General features: G+C 39.3%; 1 protein-coding gene across 1 annotated transcript in view; it reads left to right on the top strand.

Moving 5' to 3' along the window:
- LOC132547073 (zinc finger protein 77-like) overlaps positions 1 to 24,523 on the top strand; it is a 239,315-nt gene that overhangs the window by 104,418 nt on the left and 110,374 nt on the right. The window lies entirely within an intron of this gene.

A 24,523-nucleotide genomic window follows, 5' to 3' on the forward strand; every position in this document is an offset into this window, starting at 1 on the left:
CTGCATGTTTATTTCTAGAGACATTTAAAATGACTGAAAATTCCTGGTAGACATAGACACTGGGTGAGCCCAGCATGTTGTGGCTGTGTACTTGTGGACAGGTGAGGCCAACAGGTATATGCCACTTAAATGAAATGTCAGATAAACCACCAGGTTAATATTGAATACTGAATATATTAAGTAAATTGAGATATATAACTGTAATAACTATATCTGAATTGGGGTAAAAAATTCAAATGTGTTGAATTGATAAGGCCAAATCAATTGGAATAGAAACCATTGTGACGATTGCAAGGGAGCCCCCAAGAAAGATATTGAACTGACCATTGGTCAATGATGGTCACATGACCTCCCCTAATTAATATAGCAGTATGACGTCACTTATGCATACAAATGAACATGAAAATGAACTTGTACATCAGAACTAATTAAATCACAAATTGATATAGAACTTGGCTGTACCCACCCTGTCTAATTAACAATAATATACATACAAAATTACACTGTATAGCATACAACATATTACCACATTTATCAAAACAACATGTTCTACAGTGATAGTATACAGTTCTGAATGTGTATCTGTATAAACTTAAATTAATTTCAATGAACTGATATTGTTGAACAGAATATGAGAAAGTTCTTTGTGAAGTATACACTAGTGTTGTTGAATTGTTATATCAAACTGGAGTGCTGATTTTGTGTAGAAGTAATGATTAAGCAAGTAAAATTATTTAGAATCAGCCAATCAGGAAAAAGTAAAGGTTACTGTCATGCAATCGTACAATGTATACAATATCATTGAGCAATTCTGTGACATCACTTTAGAAACTAAAAGGAATTTTTCTCAATCTTTACCTTCTATGACACCAATATGGACAGTTTTCTGATGTGATATATGATAAGGGTGTTGATTTGAATGTTCCTTATTGTGAATTTTCCATTTCTGAATAGCAACTCCCTGCATCCAAAACCTATGGTGTTTACATGTCAAAGTTGATTTGATATTTAAGGGCCTGTTTCCATTATTATGATTTTCTTGCAAGAGGTTGTTAACTGACGAAAAAAATCACACCACAGAGTTTCAAATGATACAGGTATTGTCACCATAGTGATCTCATTGAGAAATATTCTGTTTCTTTGTGCGTTATGAAGCTGGATGTGCTTGATGCTTGTTAGTTTGCAAGTTGGTTCCATTGTTGCATACCTTGTTCTCATTTGAGAACGTGGCAATACTATCTCTGATTAACCAAGGTTTACATTAGTCTATAAGAAAATGATGCACATGGAACAATACCTCAACTTTTGATTATACCACCCTTGACACCAGCAGTTGGGCGTTGTAGGAACCTTGCTCAACAGATGTGAAAGGATTGTTACAGAAGAATAGACAAGAAGCAAGTGCAAAATCACATCCATAGCACCATTAAAACATGTAAATACTGTGATTGGGCAATCCAGAACGAAAGTCAAAGATGAATTTGATAAAAGAGACTAAATACCAAGGAAATGAACAAAAGGAAAGGACAAGTTGTCATCCCTTACGTCGAAGGCCTGTTGGAACTGTTTCAGCGGATTTATCATGGTTATGGCATTGCAACAGCCATGAAACCTCTCAAGACGCCTAGTCCATCATAAAGATAAAACACCCAAGGAAAACATTGCAGAATGCGTATACGAAATTGGATGCAAGAACTGCCACGCATCATATATCTGAGAAACGAGCAGGAGATTCAGGGTCTGACCTAATGAACAGCAGAAGGACAGGAAAAATTCACTTAGAGCAAAAACATTCTCAGACTCTGATAAATAAATTTGCACTCACAGATCATTCTACACAGCAAAATCATATCATTGATTGGGAAAATTCCATTCTCGCACATCTATGACCAAGTGTTGAACAGAGCATAGCCAAATTGACTACAGTACATTTTTACCATCTTAAGTATTTTTTGGTCTATAATCTGTTTACCATCTCGTCACATTATTTTCAAGCTTAGTATACACAAGATTATAGTACAGCCAAAAAGTTGGTCAATTCCTAATTATTTGTACACTATGTCAGTGCTAGTATGCTCCACACTAGTGATGGCGCAGAAGATGCTTACTCTTCTAGTACACCTGGTCTTACTATCATTGTACTTTTGTCAGGAGTCTCTGTGTAAATCTTTTTTCTATTCTATTTTGCCTTGCTTTTGTTGAATTTGAGTTTGGATTATGATTATGTTGACATACTGGTATTTTGTTGTTGTTTTTGACATTGCTGTGAGGAGATCATTTTTAAGCTACACATTGTATGTGATTCTATTTCCACTCTCTTTCCAGGATTTTGGTCTAAAGTAGTGATGTTTGTGCTTTGACACAAGATTCTGTTTTTGTGACACCTAGGCATCAATCCAAAAGTAATGCTGTTTTATATATAGATCAGTATCATATTATAGGATTTACTTGAATTACCTGTTGGCAGTGTTCTTCTATTTCAGATTAACAATATCTAGTGATGATATCAGCAGTCATATTATCTCCACATAATGGAGTGTCAGCAGATTTAGGTGTCTGGCTGCAGATTGGTACATATGTACTTTATGAGCGATAATCTATCACAACAAGCTTGGGAATAAGATTGTTCTTGTTTATGTTAACCACCTCCCAGTTTCAACCAGAACTTTGGGCATCACCAGGATGATATAGATGCAAAAATTCACTCCTGAAGTACATAAAATGTGGGCACGTTTTATTATGACGTATATAATAGAAGTCATGTTGGTAGCTTTCTAAGATCTGCTATTACTTTCAATTGTTATTACTATCAACTGCTGAATCTTTGTGATAAATTCTTTAAATAAAATTTTCCATGAACATTATATATATCCTGAAATAATAAATGTCTCTGAAAAAAATGTAAAATTTGTTTCCTTCATAATTAAGTAAGATTTTAAATGCAGTCAAAATCAAGTTAGTATCAATTGAAATCAGTTCACATAAGTTAATCTAAACACACGGTACTAGTTGAGTCTGGCTGGTGTTGTTCATCATGTTTAGCAGCAGTGGTTGATGTGGAATGCTGTGGTGGTTGATGAGGAATGCTGTGGTGGTTGATGTGGATTGCCTTAGCAGTTGATGTGGATTGCCTTAGCGGTTGATGAGGAATGCTGTGGTGGTTGATGTGGAATGCTGTGGTGGTTGATGAGGAATGCCGTGGTGGTTGATGAGGAATGTCGTGGTGGTTGATGTGGAATGCCGTGGTGGTTGATGTGGAATGTCGTGGTGGTTGATGAGGAATGCCGTGGTGGTTGATGTGGAATGCCGTGGTGGTTGATGAGGAATGCTGTGGTGGTTGATGTGGATTGCCTTAGCAGTTGATGTGGATTGCCTTAGCGGTTGATGAGGAATGCTGTGGTGGTTGATGTGGAATGCTGTGGTGGTTGATGAGGAATGCCGTGGTGGTTGATGAGGAATGTCGTGGTGGTTGATGTGGAATGCCGTGGTGGTTGATGTGGAATGTCGTGGTGGTTGATGAGGAATGCCGTGGTGGTTGATGTGGAATGCCGTGGTGGTTGATGAGGAATGCCGTGGTGGTTGATGTGGAATGCCGTGGTGGTTGATGTGGAATGCCAGGGTGGTTGATGTGGAATGCCGTGGTGGTTGATGAGGAATGTCGTGGTGGTTGATGTGGAATGCCGTGGTGGTTGATGAGGAATGCCGTGGTGGTTGATGTGGAATGTCGTGGTGGTTGATGAGGAATGTCGTGGTGGTTGATGTGGAATGCCTTGGTGGTTGATGTGGAATGCCGTGGTGGTTGATGTGGATTGCCTTAGCAGTTGATGTGGATTGCCTTAGCGGTTGATGTGGAATGCTGTGGTGGTTGATGTGGAATGCCGTGGTGGTTGATGTGGAATGCCGTGGTGGTTGATGAGGAATGCCGTGGTGGTTGATGAGGAATGCCGTGGTGGTTGATGAGGAATGCCGTGGTGGTTGATGAGGAATGCCGTGGTGGTTGATGAGGAATGCTGTGGTGGTTGAGGAATGCTGTGGTGGTTGATGTGGAATGCCGTGGTGGTTGATGAGGAATGCCGTGGTGGTTGATGAGGAATGCCGTGATTGTTGATGTGGAATGCCGTGGTGGTTGATGTGGAATGCCGTGGTGGTTGATGAGGAATGCTGTGGTGGTTGAGGAATGCTGTGGTGGTTGATGTGGAATGCCGTGGTGGTTGATGTGGAATGCCGTGGTGGTTGATGTGGAATGCCGTGGTGGTTGATGAGGAATGCTGTGGTGGTTGAGGAATGCTGTGGTGGTTGATGTGGAATGCCGTGGTGGTTGATGAGGAATGCTGTGGTGGTTGAGGAATGCTGTGGTGGTTGATGTGGAATGCCGTGGTGGTTGATGAGGAATGCCGTGGTGGTTGATGAGGATTGCTGTGATGGTTGATGTGGATTGCCTTAGCAGTTGATGTGGATTGCCATGTTGGTTGAATGGAATTGCCGAAGCCCAACATGATGTCATCCCTAAAACTTGTTTCTTGAGAGTTGGTGATGAAGCAGTATCCTCACCGTCTGAAAGGGCATAAGTCAGTAGTTAAAGACTATTTCAACTAGTAGTGTAGCAAGATATTATGAAGCATGGGTAAATGAACCGTTGTTAAAATACCGTAACTTCACCGATCTGAAATTTTTACATTGTGGTCCAACTGTGTTTCTGGTTATAGTTATGTACCATGAGCATAATTGTATTACATCATAATATTTACACAAGTTACAAAATGTCTTGAATCCACAATATTCAAATCATGGTGTAAGATACAGCTGCTCATACCTAAACATATGTACAAGTGGACACTCTACTTTCACTACTTTTCTTAAGCTAGATTGACATATACTTAAACCTGTGCTGATGATGGTGTCACATTTCTTGGTCAAACATGTTTAATATCTGTAACAAAAACTTACAAGAAAATATATGCAATAAATAATTTGATGCTTTTGATACCATAACACAGAACATCTTTGACAAAATGATCTAATTGACGTAAACTGCTTCGTAAACACATTCTTTTGGAGGAATTATATGAATGTAAATTACACGCCAAAACTGAAAATAACTTCCTTAAGTCCCTGACCTATTGAAATATCCTAATAATCATGATAGTTTTATTTACTGAACATATTTATTTCCTAAAAACAAATAAATAAATTAATTGATCTACCAGTTAATTAATTAGTTAATTGGTAAATAAAAAATGAAAACAAAACAAAAAAAATAAGCTTCAAATCATCGGCTTATAACTGGTTGAAATTTACGCACTGTCTATTTTCACCATTTAAAAAATTATTAATACTGTGAATTCAGACCAATGTTTGGGAATTAAATGCAGTTCGACTCGTGGAGAATCGTGAAATGAAAAGTTTTTTTTGGCTTAATGCCATTACATACAAAGAAACCGGTATTATACCCTACTTCCTTGAGATTTGCAGTTGCTCTGTTTGCAAGGGATTTATACATGTATAACCAAAAAACTGTTTCACCAGGGGAAAAGTGGGCTCAGTTAGCATTGAGGGAAGGTCTGCTAATGATTTTTGGACTGAAATATCTTACCCTGCTGATTAAAAACATTGTTGCTAACTCATTTAGATTTGCGCATTGTGAAGTACAAATTATGACAGGCATTTTTGTTCTCATTGAAATACATGGCAACAGAGATGTAACTTTCCGTGTACAAATTGAATATTTGATGAAAACATTATACACATTTTATCATCCTATTTCTTTTGACTACTTGTTTATTAAGAAACACTTAAAATTCAACCATTAAGATCTTCTTTGGTCCTTATGTTGCAGTTAGAGTATTTAGGTCCCTGAAATATAGATTTGTAGGGTGCAATCTTTTGTCAATTGATTTGTGGGTTGCATTGATGCACAAGAAACCAAAAACTATCAAAATCCATTAAATTTCCATCCATTTCATCACTGAAAAAAGCACATATGCACTGAGTTTAATGATGATTTATGGGTAAAAACTTCCTAAAATTCTTTAATCTTAATGTCCTTGTATACTTCTTTTGGACAACCTTATCTCAAAAAGTCTTTACACAAATACTTAATATTTGGGATATATAGCTTTTAGACATCCAAGAGTGCTCTGACAAAAAGTTATAAAAATATGAAGTTGGACCAAAAATGGCCCTTGCTTTACTAAGTCCTTTAATATATTGAAGCTGTTTTCTTGTGAGTGACTCAAATTGGCACTCGTTGTCAGGTTTTGTAGCATTACCATGGTATGGTTTTTAAATAATTTCAGTTCCACACTGTATCCAGGGTACATGATGCTTTTTAGTATGAAGGTTATATATCTCTTTTCTTCCATAAGTGCAATTGCGCATTCTCCATTTGAACCATGTATTCACAAGGCTGTAGGCCATATTGGCCTATCCAGGAAAGTTACATTGACTGAAGCACCTTATGCATGGAATTGGTTGAGATTTTGAAATAAGACACTTTTAGATTATTGGATGAAGAAAACTACAGATTTGGCTGAAAATGTTGAAGAGGTTAGGGAATTGATCGAGTTAACTTCTAAGCTGGATATTGACAATCTGATCTAGTTTAATACTGAACTCACCATGACACAGATTACGGAGTCAAGGATTCACACACAAAAGAAAACAACACAGAAGTAAATGGAATGATATTACTGTAAGTCCATACAGAGGAAGAGATGAGGAAAAAGCAACTAGGAAATGATTATACAGCAGTGTAAAAAGGAAATACCTACCTCACAACCTACCTATATACCTACCAACCAGTAAACCCTTACACTATTACAATGGGCTCTAGTAACCCTGTATGTACATGGTCTTCCCTCATAATGTAAAATATGTGGTTTCCCATCACATTGTACATACATGGTCTCCCCTCACACTGTAGATACATGATTTCCCACACACTGTAGATACATGGTCTCCTCTCACACTGTAGATACATGATTTCCCTCACACTGTAGATACATGGTCTCCCTTCACACTATAGATACATGATCTCCCATCACACTGTAGATACATGGTCTCCCCTCACACTGTAGATACATGGTTTTCCCTCACACTTTAGACACATGATTTCCCTCACACTGTAAATACATGGTCTCCTCTCATACTGTAGACACATGGTCTCCCCTCACACTGTAGATACATGGTCTCCCCTCACACTGTAGATACATGGTCTCCCCTCACACTGTAGATACATGATCTCCCCTCACACTGTAGATACATAGTCTCCCCTTATACTGTAAATACATGGTCTCCCCTCACACTGTAGATACATGGTCTCCCCTCACACTGGAAATACATGGTTTCCTCTCACACTGTAGATACATGATTTCCCTCACACTATAGATACATGGTCTCCCCTCACACTGTAGATACATGGTCTCCCCTCACACTGGAAATACATGGTTTCCTCTCACACCGTAGATAAATGGTTTCCCCTCATACTGGAAATACATGGTCTCCCTCACACTGTAAATACATGGTTTCCCCTCACACTGTAGATACATAGTCTCCCCTCACACTGTAGATACATGGTCTCCTCTCACACTGAAGATACGTGGTCTCCCTCACACTGTAGACACATGGTCTCCCCTCACACTGTAGATACATGGTCTCCCCTCACACTGAAGATACATGGTCTTCCTCACACTGTAGAAACATGGTTTCCCCTCACACTGTAGATACATGGTCTCCCCTCACACTGTAGATACATGGTTTCCTCTCACACTATAGATACCTGGTCTTTCCTCACACGGTAGATACATGGTTTCCCCTCACACTGTACATACATGGTCTCCCCTCACACTGAAGATACATGGTCTCCCTTACACTGTAGACACATGGTCCCCTCTCACACTGTAGATACATGGTCTCCCCTCACACTGTAGATACATGGTCCCGTTTCACATTGTAGATACATGGTCTCCCTCATACTTTAGATACATGGTCTCCCCTCACACTGTAGATATACGGTTTCCCTCACACTGTAGATACATGGTTTCTCCTCACACTGAAGATACATGGTCTTCCTCACACTGTAGAAACATGGTTTCCCCTCACACTGTAGATACATGGTCTCCCCTCACACTGTAGATACATGGTTTCCTCTCACACTATAGATACATGGTCTTCCCTCACACGGTAGATACATGGTTTCCCCTCACACTGTACATACATGGTCTCCCCTCACACTGAAGATACATGGTCTCCCTTACACTGTAGACACATGGTCCCCTCTCACACTGTAGATACATGGTCTCCCCTCACACTGTAAATACATGGTCTTCCCTCACACTGTAGATACATGGACTCCTCTCACACTGTAGACACATTGTCTCCCCTCACACTGGAAATACATGGTCTTTCCTCATACTGTAGATACATGATCTTCCCTCACACTGTAGATACATGGACTCCTCTCACACTGTAGACACATGGTCTCCCCTCACACTGTAGATACAGGATCTCCCTCATACTGTAGATACATGGTCTCCCCTCACCCTGTAGATACATGGTCTCCCCTCACACTGTAGACACATGGTCTCCTCTCACACTGTAGATACATGGTCTCCCCTCACACTGTAGATACATGGTCTCCCCTCACACTGTAGATACATGGTCTCCCCTCACACTGTAGATACATGGACTCCCCTCACACTGTAGATACATGGTCTCCCCTCACACTATAGATACATGGTCTCCCATCACACTGTAGATACATGGTCTCCCCTCACACTGTAGATACATGGTCTCCAATCACACTGTAGATACATGGACTCCCCTCACACTATAGATACATGGTCTCCCCTCACACTGTAGATACATGGTCTCCCCTCACACTGTAGATACATGGTCTCCCCTTACACTGTAGATACATGGTCTCCCCTCACACTGTAGATACATGGTCTCCCCTCACACTGTAGATACATGGTCTCCCCTCACACTGTAGATACATGGTTTCCCCTCACACTGTAGATACATGGTCTCCCCTCACACTGTAGATACATGGTCTCCCCTCACACTGTAGATACATGGTCTCCCCTCACACTGTAGATACATGGTCTCCCCTCACACTGTAGATACATGGTCTCCCCTCACACTGTAGATACATGGTCTCCCTCACACTGTAGATACATGGTCTCCCTCACACTATAGACACTTGATCTCCCTCACACTGTAGATACATGGTTTCCCTCACACTGTAGATACATGGACTCCTCTCACACTGTAGACACATGGTCTCCCCTCACACTGTAGATACATGGTTTCCCTCACACTGTAGATACATGGTCTCCCCTCACACTGTAGATACATGATTTCCCTCACACTGTAGATACATGGTCTCCCTTCACACTATAGATACATGTATCTCCCATCACACTGTAGATACATGGTCTCCCCTCACACTGTAGATACATGATCTCCCCTCACACTGTAGATACATAGTCTCTCCCTGTAGATACATGGTTTCCCTCACACTGTAGATACATGGTCTCCCCTCACACTGTAGATACATGGTCTCCCCTCACACTGTAGATACATGATATCCCTCACACTGTAGATACATGGTCTCCCCTCACACTGTAGATACATGATTTCCCTCATACTGTAGATACATGGTCTCCCCTCACACTGTAGATACATGGTCTCCCTTCACACTGTAGATACATGGTTTCTCCTCACACTATAGATACATGGTCTCCCTCACACTGTAGATACATGATTTCCCTCACACTGTAGATACATGGTTTCCCCTCACTATGCATTATCATGGTGCCACCTTATCTCTTCCAATCCTTGGTCAGGGACCTTTAGGTGTGAAATAGTCTGCTAGTTATTCTGTCCAGACACTGGAACACCCACAGGCTGTCTAAAGCTAGCTGTTGTTGCTGTGTGGTCAAATACTAAAAGTGAACCCTGATTGACCCTAGTGACCTGATGAGGTCAGCCTCACCACAGGCATATTGTCGGTCAGTCGGAAAAAAGCTGTAAAGTCTGCTGTATGTGTGTGTGTGTGTGTCGGTGTTAATGTGAATGTGTCTGGGAGGGGAATCAGCCGATGGGAGGAGAACCTGCTACAGTACAGGTAAATTCCTTGAAACAAGACAAATGAACATGTCTGCCAATTATAGAATACTGAAAAGAATGGGTAGGATTTTGTACAGCTTTGCAATATGTAGACAGATTGTTTTTTTAACGTATTATACTTAGGTTGTTTAAGAATGAGTAGCAGACATATTTTATCTCAATACAAGGACGGTTTAACACCATATCGCAGCTGACTAACTGTATCTCTGATTTCAAGCTTCAGACTTGCAGATGCAATAACCCAGTCAAAATATGCCCTTGTAGAGTTTGTCTAAACGGTGGGCTCAGAGGTACACATGGTACCAGGATAATGTTACTGTGATTCCTGGGGAGGAGGATTGTGTGCATCATAAAGAGGATCTCTGCTGCTTTTGACATACCCTGGGGTACTGATGTGTGTTAAATACATACCTGTGCCTTACCTGTGCTGTGTTACCTGTGCGCCTGCCCCTGATTTTCACTTGTCAAAAAAGAGATGGGTTGAGTAAATCGCACCTAGACATCAAACAACTGCATGACATTACTAAGTTGCACCGTGCTCACTGAGCAAGAACTGAAATGTCTAGACCCACTCAACTGTGGAGGGCATTAACGAAACAACAAAACATTTTAAAGTGGAAAGTAATACAACTTAGTGTGCATGGCTTGGGGTAGTAAAACTGCCACACTGAATGTCTATAGAAGGGGCATTAGCTTACAAATGTAGAGTGACACAGTTCCCGCCAGCTAGTATAAAACATTTTACGATAAAATTATGAAGACTTGAAAAACAGGAAGTGCAGTGGCAAACTTTTTAAAAGTTGTATACCGTCCTAAAAAGTAAGGTACATGTGAAACTCCACCCTAGCAATGACTGTCAGATCATTGACATATTCCCCAATTTGAATTTTTTATGGATTGGGAGTTTGAAAATATTTTCAGGATGATGGTACAGGTATGTGTATATATTATGTGCATGTGTAATTTGTGTGTTTATTTTAATGTTTTATGTTCACATATTGTGAATGTTTTATGTTCACATATTGTGAATACATATAATTTTCTCAAAGAACATGTGCTGCCTCTATAAAAATATATAGCATTTTAATAAGTTATTCAGCTCATTGAAGCTAGGATTTTACAAAATTCTGTATCTTCTTATTTGGAAACTGCTACTGAAACAATTAAAACGGATGTTTTTTAATTGGAATATAACACCATAATCTGTTTATAAAATTTCCTATACTTTTATAATAAACAGATTTTGTTATACTTTTGTGTGGATATAAGATAGATATAATTGTAAACATTTTCTGAATTCAATAAGTTATATATGAATATAATCACCAGAATATGTTCTGTATGATTATGTTATAAAATATTTCATGTGGTTATATGATATAAAAAAATTCATAAACTGTATGTATGATAAAAACATTGAATTTTATAAGATTATATGGCATATAATGTTGCACAATTTTTATATCAAATGTTATATGATCGTAATATATATTCATATGACTATTTGAAATGTTGCTCAATGTATACTATACTGAGTCAGTTAAAATGCTACACACACCAACTTGCACAGTATGTCAGCAGCTATGCAAGCGTTATTTTTCCCATCGTTAAAATCTCATTAAGAAATGGAATATGTTGATAATGAATTCATTTTCCAGAATTAATCAAGGAACTGATTTAGAGAACCCCTGTCTAAGTAGGACAGTATGGCCTGGATGGTTTTTATCTATCACCTGGTGCAAATGGCTTTTTGATAGGACCACCCCAAAGTCCATCGTCACAGACTGGGAACTTTCATCTGTCTTTCATTTGCCTTCTTTTCTTAAAAACTGGTTGTTGTGCATTTAAAACAATATTCTAATTAAATTCTGTAGCACCTCAAAAATGATCAAAGTCAGCTCATGTTTCCACTTTCTATCTTCATTTACTTTATGGGTCCAGTTTTCCTCTTTTTTGTTATTTGTATTGATACAGAAGTATTTAACAGTCACATTTGTAGAAACAGTCTTTGTGTATTAGCCGATGAATGTTCCTCTAACTTTAATTTGTCATATTCATTAACCTATATACAATTATGCACCTCAAAGATTATTATATACCCTGACTACAAAGTCATCTGGAGTACATAGGGATCTGCTGGTGCATTAATAAGTTCATACATGTCCCAAATGACGTCGCCGTGTTCCAAATGACGTCGACATTCTACAAGTTAAATTTCTTATCCGTTTGTTATGATACTTTACGGGCATGTTCACAATTATCCCCCCTTGTGCAAGTTTACATGTTGACCTTCTGTAGTCAAAAACTAGGTTATCATTACTATAAATAGAAAAAATGATGTTACCTTCCTACAGGCTGAATTTTGTTATTGGATTTTTACACTCATGTCAATAAGCATCACCTTGTGTGCAAGTTCACATGTCTAACTTCTGCAGTCAAAAACAAGGTCATTGTGACTATAAATAGATAAGAAACTTTAAGACGAAGGAGCCTACGTCAGGTATATATAAGTGGGTTTATTCTGTTGGTGCTTCGCTGTGAGTATGGATACCTAATGGTATGCAGGGCGATTAAACAAAAACTAGAAGTTAGGAAGAGATTATTAATCACAACATACTCAAGCATTACCAGTTTAGAGGTTGATTTATTGTAAATAGATAAACAATGTTACTGTTCTACAGACTAAATTTCTCATCCCATTGTCACGATACTTCATACACTTACAGAATAGAAGTTCTTATAATACAACCAGTAGAAGATTGGTTTTGTTATAAGAACAACTACTCTACTGACAATATCAAGAAAAAAGAAAATGTTCTGAAACTTCACACACTTACTCATAGACTTCACCTCTTGTGCCACTTTGTCTTTCAACCTTTTGCTGTCAAAAATGAGGTCATTGAAACTATAAATAGAGATCACAACACCACTCTACAGGCTGCATTTCTGACCCAATTGTCATGATACTTCACATAAATGTTTACAAGCATCACCTTTTTTTCAAGTTTGTGTTACAATTTTCTGCAGTCTAAAACAGGTCACTGTTTCTATAAATAGAAAAGATACTTCATCAGGATGCTTCACATTTCACTGTGACCTAGACCAGCTCAAAAAACAGGCCAAATCACTACACATGTCCTTTAAACTCCTCATAAATGTACAACATTGGAGTATGTTGTTGTTTGTTTATCTATGATGCTTTGTATAGTTCATCTTAATTAATGGATAATTAACTAATTAATCTTAATTAATGGATAATTAACTAGCTTTCTCTTTTTGAAATCTTCCATAAACTTTGCGGACTACTTTGATATATCTTTGTTTCTCAAAATGATTTTTTATTTTTATGTTCCCCAAAAAATTCATTTTACTTTTCAGGTAAGCATATAGTTGTCCCATTGTCTGTCCGCTGCTTTAAACCTATGCACGATTTTGTCCTAATATAGGTCTGTTTTCTAGCAGCAGGTTTTTTTTTAGATTTCATACATAAGTGAACAATCTTAATGGTAGTTTTATTTTTCCAAGAATTTCCATTTAGAGATACATCCTGTTTTGTATTGTCCTTGACTGTTATCATTTTAAAAAATCTGTTAAAAGATCACATCAGGCTTCTAGCACATCATTCATGATTTATCAGTTAAGGCCAATTAACGTTTGTGTTTTACTTTATTCTGATGTTTTAATAGGCTGTGTGAATACATACAAATAGAATGTTCTCAATACACTCATAAATATGACATTCTCGATGTACAATGAGTTTTTCCTATTTCATAGCTGACTTTTTTTCCATGGCAGATGAAAATAGACACCTTTTAAGAAGCTTAACCTTAAAACAACATATCTGAAGCTAAATCTAATATACTTGGAAAAACCGGGATTAAAGAATAATGATTTATAAAGAATTGATGATTACAGTCTGAAATAAGGTAAAAAAAAATAATGATTTTGTCCCCTTTCTCATTATTTTGTATACCAAACCCCTTACCAACCCCCTTCCCATTTTGAGCCCACCATCATATGGTAGACTGTTCAAATCACTCTTCGTCTGTCTGTTGTCATCTGTAAACAATCCATGTTCCCTCCGACACCACACCTTCTGACTAGAAACACAGACACTAGAATAACAGTAAATAATATTTATTGTGGGGAGCGCATAATTGCTGACAGTTACAAAATAATACTATCGCTACACATCTCTACTATGCATGCCGCCAATTCACACTCTATACATTTTCCAATTATTTATCTGTACAGTACAAAATATAAATTAACCTGGAAAAAAATATACTAACCATGTATAATGTACGTGCTGAATTACTCGTCAGTCACATTCTACGCATCCAGCATGTGTAAGCGACTTCAACACTCCATTTTAGAAAATATGACAGAGAAAGGAAAGTAATTATCAGTTTACTCTGTTCCATCAAACTCAGATAACATTATCACTTTTTCTTAAGACGTATTGGAGATCATACAGTTCTCATTCTTATCAGTGAAAAAAAGTGGCAGATAGGTTGCCAGCTTGGATTTTGACAGTTTAAGGTTGTTTTAGCAATTTCTTTTAGAAGTACCGTACTAAGAAAAAATATTTCTCAAAGTCATGTATAGGTTCCTCTTGATCACCGGTTTGTTAACAGTTTTTTTCTAAACATCCTTTTCAGATATTTCTTAAATTTCATAGCTTATAAGGGGGAAAGGGCTGGGCCCAATAGGGGAAATGGAGTAAATTTCTTCAAATTCTTCTCCTCCTGTAGGAATGATTAGATTTTGCCCAGAATTTGTGGGAAGCATTCTCGCATGAAGAGGAATCAGTTTTATGTAAATTTTGGGTGTAGGTCCCCTTGGGTGGGAGGGATGGGGCCCAAGGGATGGGGCCCAACAGGGGAAATGAAGCAAATTCTTTAATGGGAATGATTGCATTTTGCTCATATTTGATCTGAAGCATTCTTTGGTGAAGAAGCATGAATTTTTTACAATTTTGGATTTCAGCTCATTGGGGCAAGGCGAAGTAGGGGAAATAGAGCAAATTCATTAAAATTCTTCTTTTGTTAGGAATAACTGAAAACATGCTTGATGAACATAGTTTTGTAAAATTAGTGCATCTAACCGCCTTTGGGAGGAGGGGCAAGTCTTTTCTGAGAAATAGATACAAATGTTTTAAATGCTTTTCCTTTAGTTTAAATTTACCAATTTCAGAAAACTAAACCATGTGAACAATACAGACTCTATGGACCTCTTTGACCATCCCCCTTTCCATTATTTTGCATAACCCCTGACCATTTCCCATTTCACTGTTTAGTATACCAAACTTCTGACCATCTCCCTGACCATTATTACTCTTGCTGTTTAATTTGTATATAAACGCTTGACCATTCTTTCCCCTATAAACTTATATACCAAACTTCTAAACAATTCCATTATGTTTTATACCAAACATCTGACTAGTCCATTGCATTCATACCATTATAATAATGACGATACCTTCTTAATTATTACCCTAAATCAAAAATAGGTTTTATTCTATACAGAATCTGGTCCATGGCTAGCCCATATCTCCTCTGTAGTATGCAGCTATTCAAGGGGAGACAAACCCTACTGGATTATACAGACAAGCTAGTGTAACCTATATATAGTCAGCATGACTGCTTGCCAAGAAAAGTGTTGTTTTGTTTGAGTGTATTATCATATTAAATTTAAAAAAAGGAACAAGCTGAATAAAGAACCAAAACCAAAAACAAAATCTAGTGATATGATTCCAAACATTTTTTGATGACATTACACTAATTCACTAAGGCAATGAGATTAGAATTATTCAGTACATTAAAATGCTGTATTCTAAAATGAACATAATTTAAGATTGGATATTTAGTATCTATTTATATTTCTTCAGATCTGTAGGATTTGATTAAAAATAATGAAACCTTTGACTATTTTATAACTTTATACTTGATAGCAGATATTATCAAATGTTTAACAAAGATTCTGATTTTTAAGATGTTAAACTTTGTATGAGATCTGTTATTAGTTTAACAAGTGTACCACTTTGTTTCAGAGCTGATATATGATTATATCATGATTGATTAATTTCAAATATTTACATTTCCAATGTGTATCCTGTTTCGCCTTTCCAACAAAATTGATATATATGCTTTGGTAGATATCAAGTGTGGTGTATAGAAAGCCAGACCACTGTACACTTGTGGTAAACATTAGTGTGAGTCTGCCATTTCGTTTCTTCTAATTCTTTTTTTTTTTTTTAATTTTTAAAATTTTGTGTAATCATTTTGTGTAAACTAGAAAACTGAAAGCAATATATGAATTGAAATTTAAATATTTCAAAGATCTCTTTAAAATGTTATAAAATGATGACGTTATTGTGGAACTATTTCCTTCCAGTAGTTGACAAACTTTCCTGCAAAATTTGAATATGCTGCCTTGCTATTCCATTAGTTGTCAGGCTGTTCAGTCAATGCGTATAATAACATCCATTGAACGATGATATATTTCTTAAGAAGGAAAAATGAAAGGGGAAGGGGGGGGGGGGGGATGCTTGATAAACATTTTTCTTTGTTGCTATTTACTGATGTGAGTTCATTGCAACAGATATTTCAACAATATGCACATCACTTAAATTATCTGTGTAAAAAAAACTACAGTTCACACAGCAGTAAATCACACTATATAGGATTACTCAGCTAAATATCTTAGAATAGATATTTGTTATGAGATTAATAAGTAAATCTTTCAATAGGAAGTAAAAGGTTCAAGTACAAATAAGGGAATGAGAGGTTCCATTACAAATAAGGGAGTGAGAGGTTCCCGTACAAATAAGGGAGTGAGAGGTTCAAGTACAAATAAGGGAGTGAGAGGTTTCATTACAAATAAGGGAGTGAGAGGTTTCATTACAAATAAGGGAGTGAGAGGCTCAAGTACAAATAAGGGAATGAGAGGTTTCATTACAAATAAGGAGTGATAGGTTCCCGTACAAATAAGGGGGTGGGAGGTTCAAGTACAAATAAGGGAATGAGAGGTTTCATTACAAATAAGGAGTGAGAGGTTCCCGTACAAATAAGGGGGTGGGAGGTTCAAGTACAAATAAGAGAGTGAGAGGTTTCATTACAAATAAGGAGTGAGAGGTTCCAGTACAAATAAGGGGACGGGAGTTTCAAGTACAAATAAGGGAATGAGAGGTTCCATTACAAATAAGGGGGTGGGAGGTTCAAGTACAAATAAGAGAATGAGAGGTTCCATTACAAATAAGGGAGTGAGAGGTTCAAGTACAAATAAGGGAATGAGAGGTTTCCATTACAAATAAGGGGGTGGGAGGTTCAAGTACAAATAAGGGAATGAGAGGTTCCATTACAAATAAGGGAGTGAGAGGCTCAAGTACAAATAAGGGAATGAGAGGTCTCATTACAAATAAGGGAGTGAGAGGTTCAAGTACAAATAAGGGAATGAGAGGTTTCATTACAAATAAGGAGTGAGAGGTTCCCGTACAAATAAGGGGGTGGGAGGCTCAAGTACAAATAAAGGAATGAGAGGTTTCATTACAAATAAGGAGTGAGAGGTTTCATTACAAATAAGGGGGTGGGAGGTTCAAGTAGAAATAAGGGAGTGAGAGGTTCCAGTACAAATTAGGGGGTGGGAGTTTCAAGTACAAATAAGGGAATGAGAGGTTCCATTACAAATTAGGGGGTGGGAGGTTCAAGTACAAATAAGAGAATGAGAGGTTCCATTACAAATAAGGGAGTGAGAGGTTCAAGTACAAATAAGGGAATGAGAGGTTTCATTACAAATAAGGGAGTGGGAGGTTCAAGTACAAATAAGGGAATGAGAGGTTTCATTACAAATAAGGAGTGAGAGGTTTCATTACAAATAAGGGGGTGGGAGGTTCAAGTAGAAATAAGGGAATGAGAGGTCCCATTACAAATAAGGAGTGAGAGGTTCCCGTACAAATAAGGGGGTGGGAGGCTCAAGTACAAATAAAGGAATGAGAGGTTCCATTACAAATTAGGGGGTGGGAGGTTCAAGTACAAATAAGGGAATGAGAGGTTCCATTACAAATAAGGAGTGAGAGGTTCCTGTACAAATAAGGGGGTGGGAGGCTCAAGTACAAATAAGGGAGTGAGAGGTTCTAGTACAAATAAAGGAGTGAGAGGTTCCAGTACAAATAAGAGGGTGGGAGTTTCAAGTAGAAATAAGGGAGTGAGAGGTTCCATTACAAATAAGGGGGTGGGAGTTTCAAGTACAAATAAGGGAGTGAGAGGTTCAAGTACAAATGAGTGGGTAGGAGGTTCCATTAAAAATAAGGAGTGAGAGGTTTCATTACAAATAAGTGGGTGAGAGGTTCAAGTACAAATAAGGAAGTGAGAGGTTCAAGTCAATTAGAGGTTGGAAGCTAGGGTTCAATAAGATAAGGTAGTGTGAGATATTAACCAATAAAGGAGCACAAGTCAATAAGGGAACGAGAGGTACCAGTCAATAAGGGAACGAGAGGTACCAGTCAATAAGGGAATGAGAAGTACCAATCAATAAGGGAATGAGAAGTACCAATCAATAATGTTTATTCTGCATTATGTACAATTACTCTGCATGTATCGCTGTAATTTGCATAAATAATATACATTATAGAGTATATATATATGTATTTATTAAAACATAGCTTTTTTTCTCACTGTCTGGATATACACACACACACACACACACACACACACACACACACACACACACACACACACACACACACACACACACACACACACACACACACACACACACACACACACACACACACACACACACACACACACACACACACACACACATATATATAGTTGTAACTGAATTTGAGTTATTTAAATAATTTAATATGTTCATCATTTAGATTTCAATAAATCTCAGTTATAGACAGTGTGACATAAATACTATATATATATATCTTAGTTTATATATTCATCATTATTAGTCCACTTTCCTAGTTTGAAGTGAAGAGTATATGTGGGTTTGTTGCAGGATATATATGGTACATTTGAGTATAAACCCATTACAGATTCAGAGTAATATCTGTACAAATGCCAGGCCTAATAACTAAACAAACTCAAATATGATAGCCTTACTCTCATTTAATGATCACATGTTAATACGATACAAATAAAGACATTCACAAACTCCTTGGCTTCAACATTATCAATTAATTTAACCATCCTTCCTTGCCATTCTTGTCTTGGAGAGAGAGAAATTCTGACTTTGTACAGGTATACATACTCCTTTACCTGTCCACCAATCATCATTGTGCAGGAAAACGTCACAATAATAACATTGATCATAATACTGTTGTGTTAACCTTGATCTGCATTCAATGTGACAAACAGATTACATCTGTCATTATCTTCATTTATTTAACATGGCCTTGACTTTTATGTTACATGACCTTGACTCAATGACGAGATATCATGAAAACACCGTAGGTGATTGAGGTCAATGGAATCACTGTTTCATTGTACTATGATCTGCGGAAAACAGTCCAGAAAATGCGTTTGAATATAAGTATGAAAGCAAAGATTAATCATAATGCGATAAAAATAAATGTATAAAATGCAAACCATACCAATAACGAGTAATGATCAAACTTTCACTGGAGATCATCTATGATAACATTTGTGTTGCTGAGAGTTATTTCCCTTTGCTAAGATGTTTTCAGCTCCATTACACCCATTTCAGTAATAGATCTTATGACCTTGACTCTTGCATTGACACAAAACAACTGAAAAACATCAGTGAAGAACATGTTTGTCAAGGGCACACTTAAGTATTTTTTTTTTTTTTTCTTTTCTTCTTCTTGCTTGATACTCAGTGGAATTGAAAATTATGTCTCAATTAAAATTGTATAAAACAATTCCGTGTAAACTGACTTCAACAAATATTGCATAATAGTGTAATGGAGTAGTGATACACTTCACCTTAAAGGCATCTTGTTACAATAGTTGTTATTAGGAAACACACTAATGATTCTTGAGTGATTTTTCATGTAAATCAATAGAAATGATTACACAAACTATTAGTACTGGCAATTGTGCTTTTATCTTCTTCAAGTTCACTTTCATATTTGAATGTAAAATTGAAATCCTATCTAAAAGATAACGAAAGTTTTACTTTACTAAGTTATTTTGATTTAGGTAAGACCAAATTCTATATTGTTAAACCTCTGTGGTATACTTCAATCATTGTAACTTGATTTAAAGTGGAGTATAAGGATATTTAGTTGATATTAAGTGAAGTATAAGAATAATTGGTTGATATAAAGTGGAATGTAAGGAAAGGTAGTTGATATAAAGAGGAGTTGAGGAAAGGTAGTTGATATAAAGAGGAGTTAAGGAAAGATAGTTGATATAAAGAGGAGTATAAGGACATTTAGTTGACATTAAGTGTATAATAAAAATAGTTAGTTGATAGAAAGTGGAATAAAAGGATAGTAAGCTGATATAAAGTGGAATATAAGGAAAGGTAGTTGATATAAAGAGGAGGTATGGAATCGTAGTTGATATAAAGTCGAGTGTAAGGAAAGATTGTTGATATTTCTAGTGTCTACTTTTCTCTATCACAACCTGTAACATGGTTTCTACCTTCTCTGTCTGTGTCCTGGTGTCTACTTCCCTCTGTCTATCACAGTCTGTGTCCTGGTGTCTACCTCTCTCTGTCTATAAGTCTGTGTCCTGGTATCTACTTCCCTCTTTCTATCACAGTCTGTGTCCTGGTGTCTACCTCCCTCTGTCTGTGTCCTGGTGTCTACCTCCCTCTGTCTATCACAGTCTGTGTCCTGGTGTCTACCTCCCTCTGTCTACCACAGCCTTTGTCCTGGTGTCTACTTCCCTCTGTCTATCACAGTCTGTGTCCTAGTGTCTGGTTCCCTCTGTCTATCACAGTCTGTGTCCTGGTGTCTACCTCCCTCTGTCTGTTACTGTCTGTGTCCTGGTGTCTACCTCCTTCTGTCTGTGTCCTGGTGTCTACCTCCCTCTGTCTGTTACTGTCTGAGTCCTGGTGTCTACCTCCCTCTGTCTATAAGTCTGTGCCCTGGTGTCTACCTCCCTCTGTCTATCACAGTCTGTGACCTGGTGTCTACCTCCCTCTGTCTATCAGTCTGTGTCCTGGTGTCTACCTCCCTCTGTCTGTTACTGTCTGAGTCCTGGTGTCTACCTCCCTCTGTCTATAAGTCTGTGCCCTGGTGTCTACCTCCCTCTGTCTATCACAGTCTGTGACCTGGTGTCTACCTCCCTCTGTCTATCAGTCTGTGTCCTGGTGTCTGTTTCCCTCTGTCTATCACAGTCTGTGTCCTGGTGTCTACCTCCCTCTGTCTATCACAGTCTGTGTCCTGGTGTCTACCTCCCTCTGTCTACCACAGCCTGTGTCCTGGTGTCTACTTCCCTCTGTCTATCAAAGTCTGTGTCCTAGTGTCTGTTTCCTTCTGTCTATCACAGTCTGTGCCCTGGTGTCTACCTCCTCCTGTCTGTGTCCTGGTGTCTACCTCCCTCTGTCTATCACAGTCTGTGCCCTGGTGTCTACCTCCTCCTGTCTGTGTCCTGGTGTCTACCTCCCTCTGTCTATCACAGTCTGTGTCCTGGTGTCTACCTCCCTCTGTCTGTTACTGTCTGAGTCCTGGTGTCTACCTCCCTCTGTCTATCACAGTCTGTGACCTGGTGTCTCCCTCCCTCTGTCTATCAAAGTCTGTGTCCTAGTGTCTGTTTCCCTCTGTCTATCACAGTCTGTGTCCTGGTGTCTGTTTCCTTCTGTCTATCAAAGTCTGTGTCCTGGTGTCTGTTTCCCTCTGTCTATCACAGTCTGTGTCCTGGTGTCTACCTCCCTCTGTCTATCACAGTCTGTGTCCTGGTGTCTGTTTCCTTCTGTCTATCAAAGTCTGTGTCCTGGTGTCTGTTTCCCTCTGTCTATCACAGTCTGTGTCCTGGTGTCTACCTCCCTCTGTCTATCACAGTCTGTGTCCTGGTGTCTACCTCCCTCTGTCTACCACAGCCTTTGTCCTGGTGTCTACTTCCCTCTGTCTATCAAAGTCTGTGTCCTAGTGTCTGTTTCCTTCTGTCTATCACAGTCTGTGCCCTGGTGTCTACCTCCTCCTGTCTGTGTCCTGGTGTCTACCTCCCTCTGTCTATCACAGTCTGTGTCCTGGTGTCTACCTCCCTCTGTCTATCACAGTCTGTGTCCTGGTGTCTACCTCCCTCTGTCTGTTACTGTCTGAGTCCTGGTGTCTACCTCCCTCTGTCTATCACAGTCTGTGACCTGGTGTCTCCCTCCCTCTGTCTATCAAAGTCTGTGTCCTAGTGTCTGTTTCCCTCTGTCTATCACAGTCTGTGTCCTGGTGTCTGTTTCCTTCTGTCTATCACAGTCTGTGTCCTGGTGTCTACCTCCTCCTGTCTGTGTCCTTTTGTCTACCTCCCTCTGTCTATCACAGTCTGTGTCCTGGTGTCTACCTCCCTCTGTCTATCACAGTCTGTGTCCTGGTGTCTACCTCCCTCTGTCTGTTACTGTCTGAGTCCTGGTGTCTACCTCCCTCTGTCTATCACAGTCTGTGACCTGGTGTCTCCCTCCCTCTGTCTATCAAAGTCTGTGTCCTAGTGTCTGTTTCCCTCTGTCTATCACAGTCTGTGTCCTGGTGTCTGTTTCCTTCTGTCTATCACAGTCTGTGTCCTGGTGTCTACTTCCCTCTGTCTATCACAGTCTGTGTCCTGGTGTCTACCTCCCTCTGTCTACCACAGTCTGTGTCCTGGTGTCTACCTCCCTCTGTCTGTTTCCAGGTGTCTGTTCCCCTCTGTCTATCACAGTCTGTGTCCTGGTGTCTACCTCCCTCTGTCTATCACAGTCTGTGTCCTGGTGTCTACCTCCCTCTGTCTACCACAGCCTTTGTCCTGGTGTCTACTTCCCTCTGTCTATCAAAGTCTGTGTCCTAGTGTCTGTTTCCTTCTGTCTATCACAGTCTGTGCCCTGGTGTCTACCTCCTCCTGTCTGTGTCCTGGTGTCTACCTCCCTCTGTCTATCACAGTCTGTGTCCTGGTGTCTACCTCCCTCTGTCTATCACAGTCTGTGTCCTGGTGTCTACCTCCCTCTGTCTGTTACTGTCTGAGTCCTGGTGTCTACCTCCCTCTGTCTATCACAGTCTGTGACCTGGTGTCTCCCTCCCTCTGTCTATCAAAGTCTGTGTCCTAGTGTCTGTTTCCCTCTGTCTATCACAGTCTGTGTCCTGGTGTCTGTTTCCTTCTGTCTATCACAGTCTGTGTCCTGGTGTCTGCCTCCCTCTGTCTATCACAGTCTTTGTCCTGGTGTCTACTTCCCTCTGTCTATCACAGTCTGTGTCCTGGTGTCTGTCTATCACAGTCTGTGTCCTGGTGTCTACCTCCTCCTGTCTTTGTCCTGGTGTCTACCTCCCTCTGTCTGTTACTGTCTGTGTCCTGGTGTCTACCTCCTTCTGTCTGTGTCCTGGTGTCAACCTCCCTCTGTCTATAAGTCTGTGTCCTGGTGTCTACTTCCCTGTGGGTGTCCTGGTGTCTACCTCCCTCTGTCTATCAGTCTGTGTCCTGGTGTCTACCTCCCTCTGTCTATCAGTCTGTGTCCTGGTGTCTGTTTCCCTCTGTCTATCACAGTCTGTGTCCTGGTGTCTACCTCCCTCTGTCTATCACAGTCTGTGTCCTGGTGTCTACCTCCCTCTGTCTACCACAGCCTTTGCCCTGGTGTCTACTTCCCTCTGTCTATCAAAGTCTGTGTCCTGGTGTCTACTTCCCTCTGTCTATCACAGTCTGTGTCCTGGTGTCTACCTCCCTCTGTCTATCACAGTCTGTGTCCTGGTGTCTACCTCCCTCTGTCTATCACAGTCTGTGTCCTGGTGTCTACCTCCCTCTGTCTATCAGTCTGTGTCCTGGTGTCTACCTCCCTCTGTCTGTTACTGGCTGAGTCCTGGTGTCTACCTCCCTCTGTCTATCACAGTCTGTGTCCTGGTGTCTACCTCCCTCTGTCTATGTCCTGGTGTCTACCTCCCTATGTCTATCACAGTCTGTGTCCTGGTGTCTGTTTCCCTCTGTCTATCACAGTCTGTGTCCTGGTGTCTGTTTCCTTCTGTCTATCACAGTCTGTGTCCTGGTGTCTACCTCCTCCTGTCTGTGTCCTTTTGTCTACCTCCCTCTGTCTATCACAGTCTGTGTCCTGGTGTCTGTTTCCTTCTGTCTATCACAGTCTGTGTCCTGGTGTCTACTTTTCTCTCTCTATAAGTCTGTGTCCTGGTGTCTGCTTCCCTCTGTCTATCACAGTCTTTGTCCTGGTGTCTACTTCCCTTTGTCTATCACAGTCTGTGTCCTGGTGTCTGTTTCCCTCTGTCTATCACAGTCTGTGTCCTGGT

Source organism: Ylistrum balloti, unplaced genomic scaffold (assembly GCF_031769215.1).
Source record: "Ylistrum balloti isolate Yb309-2 unplaced genomic scaffold, AGI_CSIRO_Ybal_v1 Utg369932, whole genome shotgun sequence".
Taxonomy (NCBI): Eukaryota; Metazoa; Mollusca; class Bivalvia; order Pectinida; family Pectinidae; genus Ylistrum; species Ylistrum balloti.